This window comes from Pan troglodytes, chromosome 1 (assembly GCF_028858775.2).
Source record: "Pan troglodytes isolate AG18354 chromosome 1, NHGRI_mPanTro3-v2.0_pri, whole genome shotgun sequence".
NCBI classification, from domain to species: domain Eukaryota; kingdom Metazoa; phylum Chordata; class Mammalia; order Primates; family Hominidae; genus Pan; species Pan troglodytes.
In genome coordinates, this window is record NC_072398.2 from 37,174,086 (window position 1) to 37,187,557 (window position 13,472).

At 44.9% G+C, this 13,472-nt stretch overlaps 1 pseudogene; it reads right to left on the minus strand.

Annotated features, from left to right (window-relative positions):
* Positions 1 to 1,018: 1,018 nt before the first annotated feature.
* LOC107970083 (peptidyl-prolyl cis-trans isomerase NIMA-interacting 4-like) lies at positions 1,019 to 1,463 on the minus strand (annotated as a pseudogene).
* Between the last annotated feature and the right edge of the window lie 12,009 nt (positions 1,464 to 13,472).

Sequence of the window (13,472 nt, forward strand, 5' to 3'; positions counted from 1 at the left end):
AGCTATTGAGTACTTAAAATATGGCTAGTGTGATTGAGGAACTGAATTAATTTACTTTTAATTCAGTTAAATTTATTTATTTATTTATTTATTTAGAGATGGAGTTTTGCTCTTGTTGCCTGGGGGAGTGCAATGGTGCGATCTCAGCTCACTGCAACCTCCGCCTCCCAGGTTCAAGTGATTCTCCTGCCTCAGCCTCCCAAGTATCTGGGATTACAGGCATGTGCCACCACACCCAGCTAATTTTGTATTTTTAGTAAAGATGGAGTTTCATCATGTTGGTCAGGCTGGTCTTGAACTCCTGACCTCCAGTGATTCACCCCCATCGGCCTCCCAAAGTCCTAGGATTACAGGCGTGAGCCACCATGCCCGGCCTCCTTCAGTTAAATGGCTTCATGTGGCTACTGCCTATGGAGTTGGAAAGTGCAGGGAATGAAAAATGAAAAAATGAGAACTGTTACCTTAAGACCTAGATAACCCTTAAGTGGATTTCTAGATAAGGGTGCCTACATTGGAATTCTTTGACTCACTAAAAGTTCCACACGAAAGAGTGTATAGATGACAAGGAGGGTATTTAGGTTCATGCGTTTGCTTTGCTTCTGGTATTAAATACTATGTTGAGGCCGGGCGCGGTGTCTCACACCTGTAATCCCAGCACTTTGGGAGGCCAAGGCGGGCAGATCACAAGGTCAGGAGATCGAGACCATCCTGGCTAACACAGTGAAACCCCGTCTCTACTAAAAATACAAAAAATTAGCCGGGCGTGGTGGCAGGCACCTGTAGTCCCAGCTACTTGGGAGGCTGAGGCAGGAGAATGGTGTGAACCCAGGTGGCGGAGCTTGTAGTGAGCCGAGATTGCGCCACTGCACTCCAGCCTGGGCGACAGAGCGAGACTCCGTCTCAAAAAAAAAAAAAAAAAAATTATGTTGCTCAATCAAACCCTGTTCTTTGCACAATGCCTTGGACTTAGCCTTTACCAGTCACATGGACAATAACAGTATGATGAGATGTAGTGAGAAGTCCAAAGTCTGGTGAGTTGGCTTAATTTGATTTTATTTTCTTCCTTCAACCATAATAATATGATATCCAGATTTTGTCTTTATGGAAGGATCTGTAAACACAGGCTTACCCATCCCACTTACAGGCAAGGCAAATGCTGCTTCTTGAAAAGCGGGGGTCTGTGGTGGGTCATTATCCTCCTTACCCAAGTCGTCCCCTGGCCTGGCTTTTATCTTCACTATATTGTGGAGACACTTCATTGAGTCTCATACTAGATTTTAACTTTTCCATGGCTTCCGTCGTTTTGCCATGTTTTTCGCGTAGAATGTGTCTGTTTGCTGTGTCGCCACCCACTTTGGGGCCCTGAGCCTTCTCATCAGCACTGTTGCTCCCAGAGACGTGTCCCCATTTCCCCCTTTTCCAGAACCGTTTTTTCCTTTGGGCATCATTTTTGAAATTTGCTGTTCTAAAAATATTTTTTTGTTGTTTCCAGATAATTTTTTAAGTAAAATTAATAAAGATGGGGTAATGCCAAATGAATTATAACAATCAGGAAAATGAGCATCTCAATACCCAGAAAGGATGTTTTGAAGAAAATTACATGGTATGCAGAGAAGAAATACTCTCTAACTCAACTTTCTTTGGTTTTCTTGGTGATTTCATTTGAGGGTTTTGATGAATTTATTTGTGGTGATGAGTTAAAAATGTTTAAAGGATTAGGACAAATAAAAGGGAACTAAGTTACACTAAGGAATTATGAGAAGATATTGATGTCTACCCTCTCCTGTTTCCCAAGACCATGGAAGGTGAAAATAGGCTGGAGTTTCCCTCCATCCCCCACTGGAAGCAGTGGAGCTAATGATGCTTTCTGTTTATGTCATCTTGCCCTGATGGCATGAAAGAGTAGTGAGATGAGGAAAGTGATGATGAATTGTTAACACTTGATCCTGCCTTGCTTTGCCTTCATATCCCACCCACCAGCAAAAGCGGACATCCTGTGATTAGGAGGTTCACAGGAGAAGCAGAAGAGAAGACTACTGTGGAAATGCAAATGGAGGAGAGGGACTCTCCCTGTGAGAGCACAACACGTCGCCAGGCCTGAGCTGGCCGTGGGAGAGTCAAAAGGAAACTGACAGGGAGAACCCCCAAGCAACTTGGAGTCTCACTGGACAGAATAAGGCCTATTTTTAGAAAATGTGGTGAGGGCTTAAAAAAAGTGACAAAACACTAAAGAGTACCATTTCTGAAATTCATGATAGTGTCCCCTTGTATGTAACACTCGGGAGAGGATCTTAAGTAATTTAAAAACTGGCCATCGTTTGGCATTTTCTTCTTTTGCAGCATTTAGAATGCGTGTGTCCCTTCTCAGCCTCTTCTTGATGTAATTCAAACAATTGAGTACCTACTACTTGTTATCCAGAGAGGGGCAAAAGAGCATTTCGAAAAAAAAAAAGGCCCCTAAAGTGTGAAGGAAATATTTAACTTCAGGGAGACAGGAGTTTACACTTTAAAAAAAGTTAAATACTGTCTCCTTACAGAAACTGCTGCTGCCTCTGGCCAGGCTGCTGGACGATTTGAACCCCTCCGTGTCACATTTCAAGATATTGGAGTATTAGGGAGAAATAAGTATAATCACAGTATCCCTTCAGCAACATCAGAGCTATCCTACTCAATGATTACCATGTCCCTTGGGATGCTCAAAAGCATATTAGCCTGGCTAGAATTGTTCTCTCTGAGAGTGAGCACATCTGGAATCTCCTTGAGGGCCGTTGACACATGAGAGGGCCTGAGAATCTGTCCTAGGCACTGATTCCCCCTGCCCCCTACTCCCAAGTGGCTGACCAGGAGTAGCTGATGAAAAGAAAACACTCCTGAGCACTGAAGGTAACTCAGCTGACATCACAAGGCACTGCAGCTCAATCAGCATTTGTCAGAGAAGGAATTCGAACACAGATTTTCCGGATGTATGCTAAAGGCATGGCCAGCAAGGGCATAAACCCAAAGGCATGGCCAGCAAGGGCATAAACCATTTTGAGAAGGTATTCTTTGATTCATGCATGAGATGTCTGTCAAACACACAGCATAGCAGGTGCTGGGAATACAGTGGTGGCCAAGCTCCTGGGGTTCACGGCCATGCCACCCCCTCTTTCCTGCAGAGACCATGGGAGGGAGGGTGGTGAGAAACACATTCTGACCCTGACTATTCAGGGTTAGCCTGAGCTTCCTCACGTGGCTGATCATGTTCTCCAGTGAAAGGAGAAAGGAATGGGTTTGGACAGGACTCCCCAGGGCAGAGCCACTGCAGTTTCCTGTGCAGCCCTTCAGAAAGGCTCACTCACCCTGTGTCTCCTTTGGTATTTAACCATCCTCACAACCCACTAAGTTTTTCTTATATCCAACCTAAACCACTCATTGCAATCTTTTAATTTTTACTTTTTAAAAATGAGGGGTCTGTCACCCAGGCTGGAGCGCAATGGCGCAATAATAGCTCACTGCGGCCTCAACCTGAGTTCAAGCGATCCTCCCACTTCAGCCTCTCACTGCAATCTTAAGCCTGCTTCAATTCTCTGCGATTGGGGAAGATGGGAAACTCCCACAAAGCTTTGGCCAGAGGGAAATAACTCCTGTCAGAATTCAGTCTCCCCTGACACCAACTATTCCACATAGAAAAACCCATCTGTCCTTCCAGACCCTACAGAAACACCCTGACCCTGATTTGTCTAACCAAGCACGATCCTTCATATTTCTCTGTAACCAGTATTGTGTACACTCAGCTGCCTGACCCTGGGGTTGGCTGCCATGTGGATAAATGGTGGCTAATGTTATCAGGTCCTGTTAATGGGAACGAACAGCTCTCTCCACTGTCCCACACCCTATATCAGCCACCTGGCTATTCTCCGAGTCTCTGTTTCTTCTCATCACATCTCTCTGAGCCTTGGCCCCTTCATCTGTGAAAGGGGGCTCATAGTTACCCTGTTGAAGAGTTGTGAAGATTAAATGTGATAACACGCACAAAGCCTGGTGCCTGGCGGGTGCCCAACAGATATTGGTTGCCTTCCTCCTCAGTGGTGGATTGGCCAGCCTGGCCCAGTGGCCCAGAGAGCAGCGGGGACAGGAACTTCAGCCCTACAAAACAGTGACATTTCAGGTCATCTCTGCCTTAAAGAAGGATGACGTTCCAGGTCTCATTTGAGGACCTAGAAGGGACTAAAAGCTCTTAGACTCAAGAGGAATGTATCCTTTTCTGTTGGGAGGAGGGTATTTCCATCTCTCAGCCTTCCCTGTCAGCACAAGTCTTGATCCCTGGGGAAGTGAGAGAGGGGGCAGGAGAGTGCCAGGAAGATATGGGAGAAGTATCACCAGTGCAGTGAGCCAACCCAGACATCCTGTCATTCTTTCTGAGACTTATTTGGTCAACTGCAAAATAAATGGGCTTATATCCAAAGTTAGTTCGCACCATCAAATCTACTGGACATAAGCCCCATGGTTCAATGGGTGCTTCATACCTAACTGATCAGAACTCTTTCCCTACTAACAAGGTTTTGGAGAGTTTGCCACCCCCCAAAAATGGAGCAAGAAGCAAGGCGGCTTGCTTCATGTAGGAAGTTTACATTGAGTATAAGGAAGAACTTAGTGAACTCTAGAAACAATTACATACTGAAAGAAGGAAGCATTCAGGCTTCATGGGTGCTTCTGAAGGGCCTTAAGACAGGAAGCCTGTTCAATCACAGAGGTGCATTTGCCAAGAGCCTCTCTGGAGGCAGAGGAATGGACTCTATGACCTCTTGGCCCTATTTTATCAGCAAGATTTCATGGAGGCCACAGCTGCAGACTTCCCAGCACGAGGGCTTTGCCTGGGAGATGGGTTGTGGCCCAGCTCCCCACCAAACACATGCCTTCGAGACTAAGGGCTCAGGCAGTGCAGCCGCAGATATAAATAACCTTCGTGTGACTCTTTCTGTCCTTAGAGCGGATGCCTCCAGCCATTGCCCAGAATGGGATGGAGGGAACAGGAGAAGGGTGCACAGAGAAGTGGTGGGGGTGGAGTGGGGGTGGAGTTGGGGAGGGCTGGGGTTGACAGCTGAGAAGAGAGTGACGGTGAAGAGGCTGTGTTTTCTCTCACCTCCTAAGTGTGTGTGTCTGCATGTTTCTGTGAGATAGGTGTTCATGCAGGGAGAGGAGCTGTCCTACTTTCAGGGAACGGGGTGCTGTTCTTCACAACGTGCTTTCTTTCTTTTCCCACTACCATCATCCTAGTTCACAACCTCATTATGTCTTCCTGGAATATTGCTTTCGCTTCCTAATTTCCTTGCTGCTAGTTTCAGTCTCCTCTGAGTGAACCTTTCTTACCATTGCTTCCCAATTCATTCTTCTTCTTTTTTTTTTTTAAATCTAGACAGAGTCTTACTCTGTTGCCCAGGCTGGAGTGCAGTGGCACGATCACAGCTCACTGCAGCCCTGATCTCCTGGGTTTAAGGGATCCCCCACCTCAGCTTCCTGGGTAGCTGGGATTAACAGGCGCGTGCCACCACATCGGGCTAATTTTTTGTATTTTTTTGTAGAGGCGGGATTTCACCACGTTGCCCAGGCTGGTCTCAAACTTTTGGGCTCAAGCAATCCACCCACCTTGGCCTCCCAAAGTGCTGGGATTACATATGTGAGCCCCCGCGCCAGCTGCAATTCACTCTTCTAGTTAAAAAAAAAAAAAAAAAAAAAAAAAAAAAAAAAAAAAAAAAAAAAAACTGGGTTCCCAATACAGTGCACATTCTTCAATATATCATTGAAGATCCTCCACAATTAGACACAGGCCTAGCAGCCAGACCTCTCTTTTCTTTTCTTTTTTCTTTTTTGAGACGGAGCCTCGCTCTGTCGCCCAGGCTGGAGTGCAGTGGCGCAATCTCGGCTCACCGCAAGCTCCGCCTCCCGGGTTCATGCCATTCTCCTGCCTCAGCCTCCCGAGTAGCTGGGACTACAGGCGCCTGCCACCACGCCCGGCTAATTTTTTGTATTTTTAGTAGAGATGGGGTTTCACCGTGTTAGCCAGGATGGTCTCGATCTCCTGACCTCGTGATCTGCCCGCCTCGGCCTCCCAAAGTGCTGGGATTACAGGCGTGAGCCACCGCGCCTGGCCCAGACCTCTCTTTTCTACGGCCCTCTGTGTGTATCCCAGCCTGCAGTAAAACTGGCACCCTGGGCATTCCATGAGCTCAGTTTGCACTATCTTACCTTTGTGGCTTTGCTCATATTTTCCCTCTATCTGAACACTCTTCCCTCCATCCATGAAAAACCTGTTCGTCCTTCCACGTCCTGATTTCTAGCCAGACACAATACTCAGTATTCCTCCATAGCCCATATCCCAATCCATCTGTGTGAAGCAGTCTAGCTGCATGGCCCTCGGGTTGGAGTCACTGTAGACAAATGGAGGCTAATGTTACCATGTCCTGCCAGGAGCAGCCAGCTCCTTCCACTGCCCCATGCCTCCCATCAGCTCCTTGGCTATTCTCTGGCCTCCAGCCCTGGTTCTCACCCTGGCTTGAAGCAATCCTGGCTGATCTGCCTGCTGGCCATCCCCAGTGTTCGCCTCGGAGACTGAGGCAGAGAGGCAAGCTGTCTGAGCTCTGAGCAGTGGAGAGGCTGGAGCAGGGCCTGCTAGTATCACAGAGGCTCACCGTGGGCCTCAAGTGCAGCTGAGGCTCTGAACTGAGGGCTGAGGTAGGAGGGAGTGGGCAGTGACTAAAACTTGCAAGAAAGTTTTAATTTTTAAAATTTTTTTTAAGAGTACTTATCTATCTCTTTCCTCCTAGTCATTCTCACCCTCCTCCAGCAGCAGCCTCCTCTTGGTCAGAATTTAGAATATGTTGTTGCTTTGGATGGCTGGGGTTTCAATTTCCAGCTAGGTTCTTCCCTGTCCATCCTTCCTCCCTCCTGGCCCTTCTTTTTCCTAGACTATCTACTATGTGCAAATCATCATGTATATGTGTAGCAGGGACAGAGTCCCTGCCCCCAGGAAGCTCCCAGATGTTGTCAGCTATGTCAGGGTACTCAGTGAGTGTCCGTGGTGCCAAGGTCTAGCTGAGGTGTCCAAGTGGCACTGAGGGAGACTTGAGCAGGACACACATTATTTGTGTTGACTAAGGAGGTATATGAAACCTGGAAGACCCTGTGGAAGGTGGAGTGAGCAAGGAAGACACCAGGGAAAACAAAGACAAAGAGGCTGGGCACGGTGGCTCACATCTATAATCTCAGCACTTTGGGAGGCTGAGGTGGGCAGATCATTTGAGGTCGGGAGTGTGAGACCAGCCTGGCCAACATGGTGAAACCCCATCTCTATTAAAATACAAAATTAGCCGGGCATGGTGGTACGTGCCTGTAATCCCAGCTATTCGGGAGGCTGAGGCAGGAGAATCATTTGGACCCGGGAGGTGGAGGCTACAGTGAGCTGAGATGGCGCCATTGCACTCCAGCTTGGGTGACAGAGCAAGACTCCATCTCAAAAAAAAAAAAAAAAAAAGGCAAAGAAAGGAAGCCAGAGGTGGCCTTTTGTTTCCCACCACTGCAGTCAAGCCTGATTCCAGAGCCAGCTGTGAACCCGATTCCTAAAGCTCAAATCTGAGGCTTCTGCTCCTATGTGGGCCGTGTGTCAGGTTGCTTGCCAGCTCGTGTTTTCCCCTCACACCCCTACCTGCCATGTGTTTTCATCTATGGATTCTGCAACAAGCTTTGAACCACAGGACCTCCCTCTGGATGACTGGGTCTGGACAGGTAACCTTGGAAGCTTTCCAAGGCCATGTTTTCTGCTGTAAAGATGGTAAAAGAAAGCCCAGCTGGGTTCCTGCCCCAAATTCCCTGAACTGCCCCACCTTGTGTCCTCACACTGCAGTGAGATATTCATCTTTGTGCTTTTTTTTCAGTAAAGATACGTGACCTTTCCCTCCTCAGAGGCACCCACAAGTCCCTGAGGAGAAATGAAGGGTTAAAGCAACAAGGCAAAGACAAAAACAATGTTCAGCCTTTTCAACATCCGAAATAAAATATTGAGCATAGAAAGAGAGATTTTTGTTGTAATAATAGACAAGAGAAAGAACAGTGGGATGACCATGGCCACTTTGGACATGCTGACTTTCTCATTGCTCCCTGAACCCCAGTACATTGCACGTCTCTGGGCCTTTGTCGGTGCTTGGCTCTCAGCATGCAACGCACTTCTCTCCCAACTCTGCCCAGCAAGCTCCAGCCCATCTCCTACGATTTACCCAAGTCAAAAGTCCTCCTTTCCAGGAAGCAGGACGAACACTGAAGGCCCCGGGGCTGAGTACTACTGGCCTTCTGTTCTACTCTCTAGTAAAGCACCCGGCTTCTGATAACTTTATAATGTTCTGCTCACAGATCTGTCTCCTCTTCTAGACTGTAAATATCCAAAGGGAGGGATTGGGAGTTCATCTTTGCCTTCCTGGTGCTCAACATGGTGGCTGGCACATGGTAGGTAATCAAGAAAGTTTAACTATTTAACGCAAAATTCAGTGTCAAATTACCTAGCCTTCATGCAGTTTCTGTCTGAGCCTTGCCACTGAGAAGTGGCTGTAAACACAAGAGCTATTGCTCAACCGATTCCTGGGTGTGGCTAGAAATGGCAGAGGCTAGTTCAATAGCGGGTGTCCCTAAGCCTTACTGCAAAGGATCCAGCATTCCCTGCCATGCCCTGAAGCAGCCTTATAATTCTGCAATCACTGCTAGATAAGCAGTGTAGCCCATAGGCCCTGAAGCTTGGCTCTTTTGTGACCAAGGTGAAGCCTCACCATCCCTGTCTCTGGGCTTCATGTTCTCCATCTGTCGTGAGGTTGTAGGTCTTAATTAGAAAGCTGTTAGAGATTCCTGAAAGGACTGTTATTGTACTGCAGCACAAAGAATATTATGTCAGGGTGCTATAAGAGCACAGCAAATAATGTGAACGAGGAAATAATAAGGGCACTTATTCCCAGAAGCATATTGATTTAAACCACAAAAGCTCCTTGGAACAGGGCTCAAGAATTATAAAAGCCTGAGCAATCAGCAACCCCTGTGGGAGGGGAGCCCATGCCAGGCAATTGCTGGAGAGTTCATTTGGTTGGTCTTGGCAGGCCAGTTTTGTCCCTCAGGTGTTCTTGCTTTGGTGAAATTTCCCTGTTGTAATGAGCCCAGCCTACCTGCTGGGTTCTAGGGAGAAAGGACCATTATTTCCACATCCTTGGCGTAAGAAGCAAAGGACTGGCCTTAGCACACAAGTGAATTCACTTATCATCCTCTGTGTGATGAAAACAGATCTCCAGATAACAGAAGCTGCATCATCACTTTTGCTTCTAAAATCTGCATAGCAGGTCACACCCTGACCCAGCCACTGCTATCTCTGGACAGCAACTTGGGAAAACCAGTTACTCTGTAAATATGAAAAATAAAAAGTCACCTTAACAAATGCGTCATCCTGGAGTAGAAAAGCATGTTTAAACCTGCTTCCAACAGCAGAAAGGGCAGAGCCTGTAAGAAAAAAAGAATGATGGCACTAATTGGACAAAAATTTTAATTAAAACTTGAAATGGGGGAGCACTGACCCCATTTCTCTGGAGTTTGCACATCCCAGGGGAAAGAAAGAAAACATTAAATGGCAAAAAGTATCATAAGCCAAACTCTAAGATAGAATAAATTATAGGGAATATATTTGCAGCATTCATAATAGATATCAGAGTAATATCCTTAATATATAAAGGCATTTACAAATCATTAAGAAAAAGATCAGCAACTAGCACGGGAAATTGAGAACACAGAGAATCCACAAAAGAAAAAATAAAAATGACAAATGAACAGCAAAAAAAAAAAAAAATGTAATAATGTAGCTATGAGCAGTGGGCCTGCCTGTAGTCCCAGCTACTCGGGAGGCTGAGATGGGAGGAATTGCTTAAGCCCAGGAGTTAAAAAAAAAAAAAGTAATAGTGAAATAAATATAATTTAAAAATGCAAATTTAAGCAATGAATTTAATTTTTACCTATTAGATTGGCCAATTTTTTTTTAGTGGTAAGTGGTGAGTTCATGTTCTAAAGCAAACAATAACTATATTCTATGACCCTGCAGTTCCATTCCTAGTTTCTCCTAAAGAAACCTTTGCACCTGGGCATAAGAAGACACATAGGAGAATGCTTAGAACACCCCTGTTTATAAGAGCAAATGCTGGAAGAAACCCAAATATCCATCAATAGATACATAGATATATAAATTATATATTTGTATAATAGAACACTATACAGTGGTAAAAATGAGTGAATTGTAGCTACATATAGCAAGAGGCATGAACATAAAGTTGAGCGTGTGAAGTCAGTCACTCTAATTCCATTTATATAAATTGTATGGTGTTAGAAGTCAGAATAGTGGTTCCTTTCAGACAAAGACAGTAACTGGGAGGGAGTCAAAAGGGTTTCTGGGGTGCTAGTAATGTTTTGTGTCTTGATCTAGGCGTGTGCTCCCTCAGAAAATGCACCACGCTGAACTTACAATACGTGCACTTCTCTAAAAAAATTAAACAAAAGAAAATAATCAAAAGATATATTTCAATTATTTTTAATAGGTCTGCAGTATAAGAAAAATCACCTCAATTTCTTACTTTCCAAGATATATTAGAGGCATAGAAAAATAATGTAAGAATACATTTTCTTATCATTAACATTCTGAAACATGAGAGGAATCCCCTCAAAATGCAAGGCCCCCTTCATTGTATACAATATTTAGTGTAGCACGCAGGCAAATACAGGTTTACAGATTTCTAAGAAATGGGTCTGGTATCATCTCCTTCTCCTTTGTCCAGCACTTTCTGAGCTGCCAGCAGGGAAGGCATTTGAATATGTGACATACTTCATTTACAAATTTTTTAAAGCAAGTTATAAAAGAATACATAAGTACAATTTAATTTCTATAAAGGAAAAATATGCAGAACTAAGGCACATATTGTTAAAGGATACAAGCATATGTGGTAAAACTAACTAAAAGCAAGGAACTGGTAGAGACACAGTTTAGGAAAGTGGATTCTTCTTCTGAGGAGGAGGAGTGCAGGGATGGGGTCAGAGCAGGCACAGGGGGGCTTCTAGGAGACTGGTGATATTCTAGCTCTGAAGCTAGACGGTGGGTTCACAGATAAATATCTGTGTATTCTTTACGTCCTTCACATTAGAAATATTATTTGTATGTATTTAATATTTAATAAAAACAAATTTAAAATTATTTTAAATAGACTTTTATGCCATTCCTGTTGGGGGTGGGGTGGAGTATAAATTGGTAGAGTTTTTCTAGATGAAAGAGTGGCTATGAGTGAAAAATCATGTAGATTATACTTCTAAGAAATTTTCCTAAAACAGTGATCAGACAAGAAAGCAGAGGTATTATAAAAATATATTTATCAAATGTGGTTTATTAAGACAAAAGTTAGAAACAATCTAAAGTCTTAAAATAGAAACTGATCAAATTATACTACTCCATAAAATAGAAAACTATGTAATATTAAGATTGATGATGATGATGTACATCTGTTGACTGTCATTGAACTACATTCACGATATATTTTTTAGTAAAATAAAGTTTCAAAACATTATGGTTATGGTATGATCTAATTATTTTTAACACAATATATTTTCATGTAAAGGTACATAAGTAAGAAGGTCTATAGCAATATTAATAAGGTGGTTCTTTCTAAATGGTACGTGTATTACTCACAGTCAAGAAAATAGGCCCGGTGCAGTGGTTCATGCCTGTAATCCCAGCACTTTGGGAGGCCAAGGAAGGGATATCTCTTGAGCCTAGGAGTACGAGACCAGCTTGAGCAGCATATTGAGACCCCGTCCCTACAAAAAAAAAAAAAAGAAAGAAAGAAAAGAAAAATTAGCCAGATGTGGTGGTGCACTCCTGTAATCCAGCTCCTCAGGAGGCTGAGGCAGGAGGATTGCTTGAGCCCAGGAGATCAAGGCTGCAGTGAACCGAGATTGCACCACTGCACTCCAGCCTGGGTAAAAGAGCAAGATCTTGTCTCAAAAATAAATAAATAAGCAAAAGAAAATAATCAAAAGATATATTTCAATTATTTTTAATGGGTCTGCAGTATAAAAAAATCACCTCAATTGCTTACTTTCCAAGATATAGTACAGGCATAGAAAAATAATGTAAGAATACATTTTCTTATCATTAACATTCTGAAACATGAGAGGAATCCCCTCAAAGTGCAAGGCCCCCTTCATTGTATACAATATTTAGTGTAGCACACAGGCAAATACAGGTTTACAGATTTCTAAGAAATGGGTCTGTATCATCTCCCTCTCCTTTGTCCAGCACTTTCTGAGCAGCCAGCAGGGAAGGCATTTGAATGTTGGCAGCCTTCAGCTGCATCCACAGCCGCATCTCAGTCAGCACCACACAGCTGCCTTCTGGGGTGAGGCAGCCGAGAGGGCAGGACAGGAGGGTGTGGCCAGGGGACACCTGGCGCTGGAGTAACAGCCCTGACTGCTCTAAGCGGAAGACTGCCACTCTTGACTCAGAACCTCTCCCCATCTCACCAAAACCATCACCCACACCTCTGGAGTGTTTTTAGGTGACAAATTCAGTGATCAGTAAATCACTATAAAAAGCTCTTTCCGGTTGGGTGCGGTGGCTTATGCCTGTAATACCAGCCCTTTGGGAGGCTGAGGTGGGTGGATCACTTGAGGTCAGGAGTTTGAGACCAGCCTGGCCAACATGGCAAATCCCTGTTTCTACTAAAAATACAAAAAATTAGCTGGGCGTGGTGGCATGAGCCTGTAATACCAGCTACTTAGGGGGCTGAGGCAGGAGAGCTGCTTGAACCTGGGAGGTGGAGGTTGCAGTGAGCTGAGATCACACTACTGCACTCCAGCCTGGGTGACAGAGTGAGACTATGTCTCAAAAATAAAATAAAATATAAATCAAATAAAAAAATAAAAAGCCCTTCCAACGGGGAGGCTACTCAGTCTTAAACAGTGGCCAAAGGACTCCTTAGGATTGCTCTGTTGTTCCCCCAAGCTCACCATCTTGGGGACCTTCTTGGTGACCCGTTTCTGACCACTCCTGGTTCGTGACTCTTCCCTCAGCCATGTCTTTCTTTGGTTCTAAAGCTCAGAAAGGCAGCTGGGCTCTGGCGAGAGTCTACTCGGTGAGATGTCCGAATGGCAGCGCCCAGTTGCCCTCTGTGCCCTGTCCTAACTGCATAGTAAGACACAACTCGCGGTGTCTGCGGTGGGGCCCCCGACAGCACACAGCCCTGGAGTTGGGGCCATGAAGTGGTGAGGGAGGCCGAGGGCAGAGAAAGGGCACTAAAGAGAGGCAAAGGCACAGGAGCTGGGGACAAGAAATGGGAAATGTGCCACAGGAATTTCCCTTTCATCTCTGTTTCCCCCCTTTTTAAAAAAGCACAGGCACTTACCTAATGGCTGCCTGTTTCCTAAATAATATC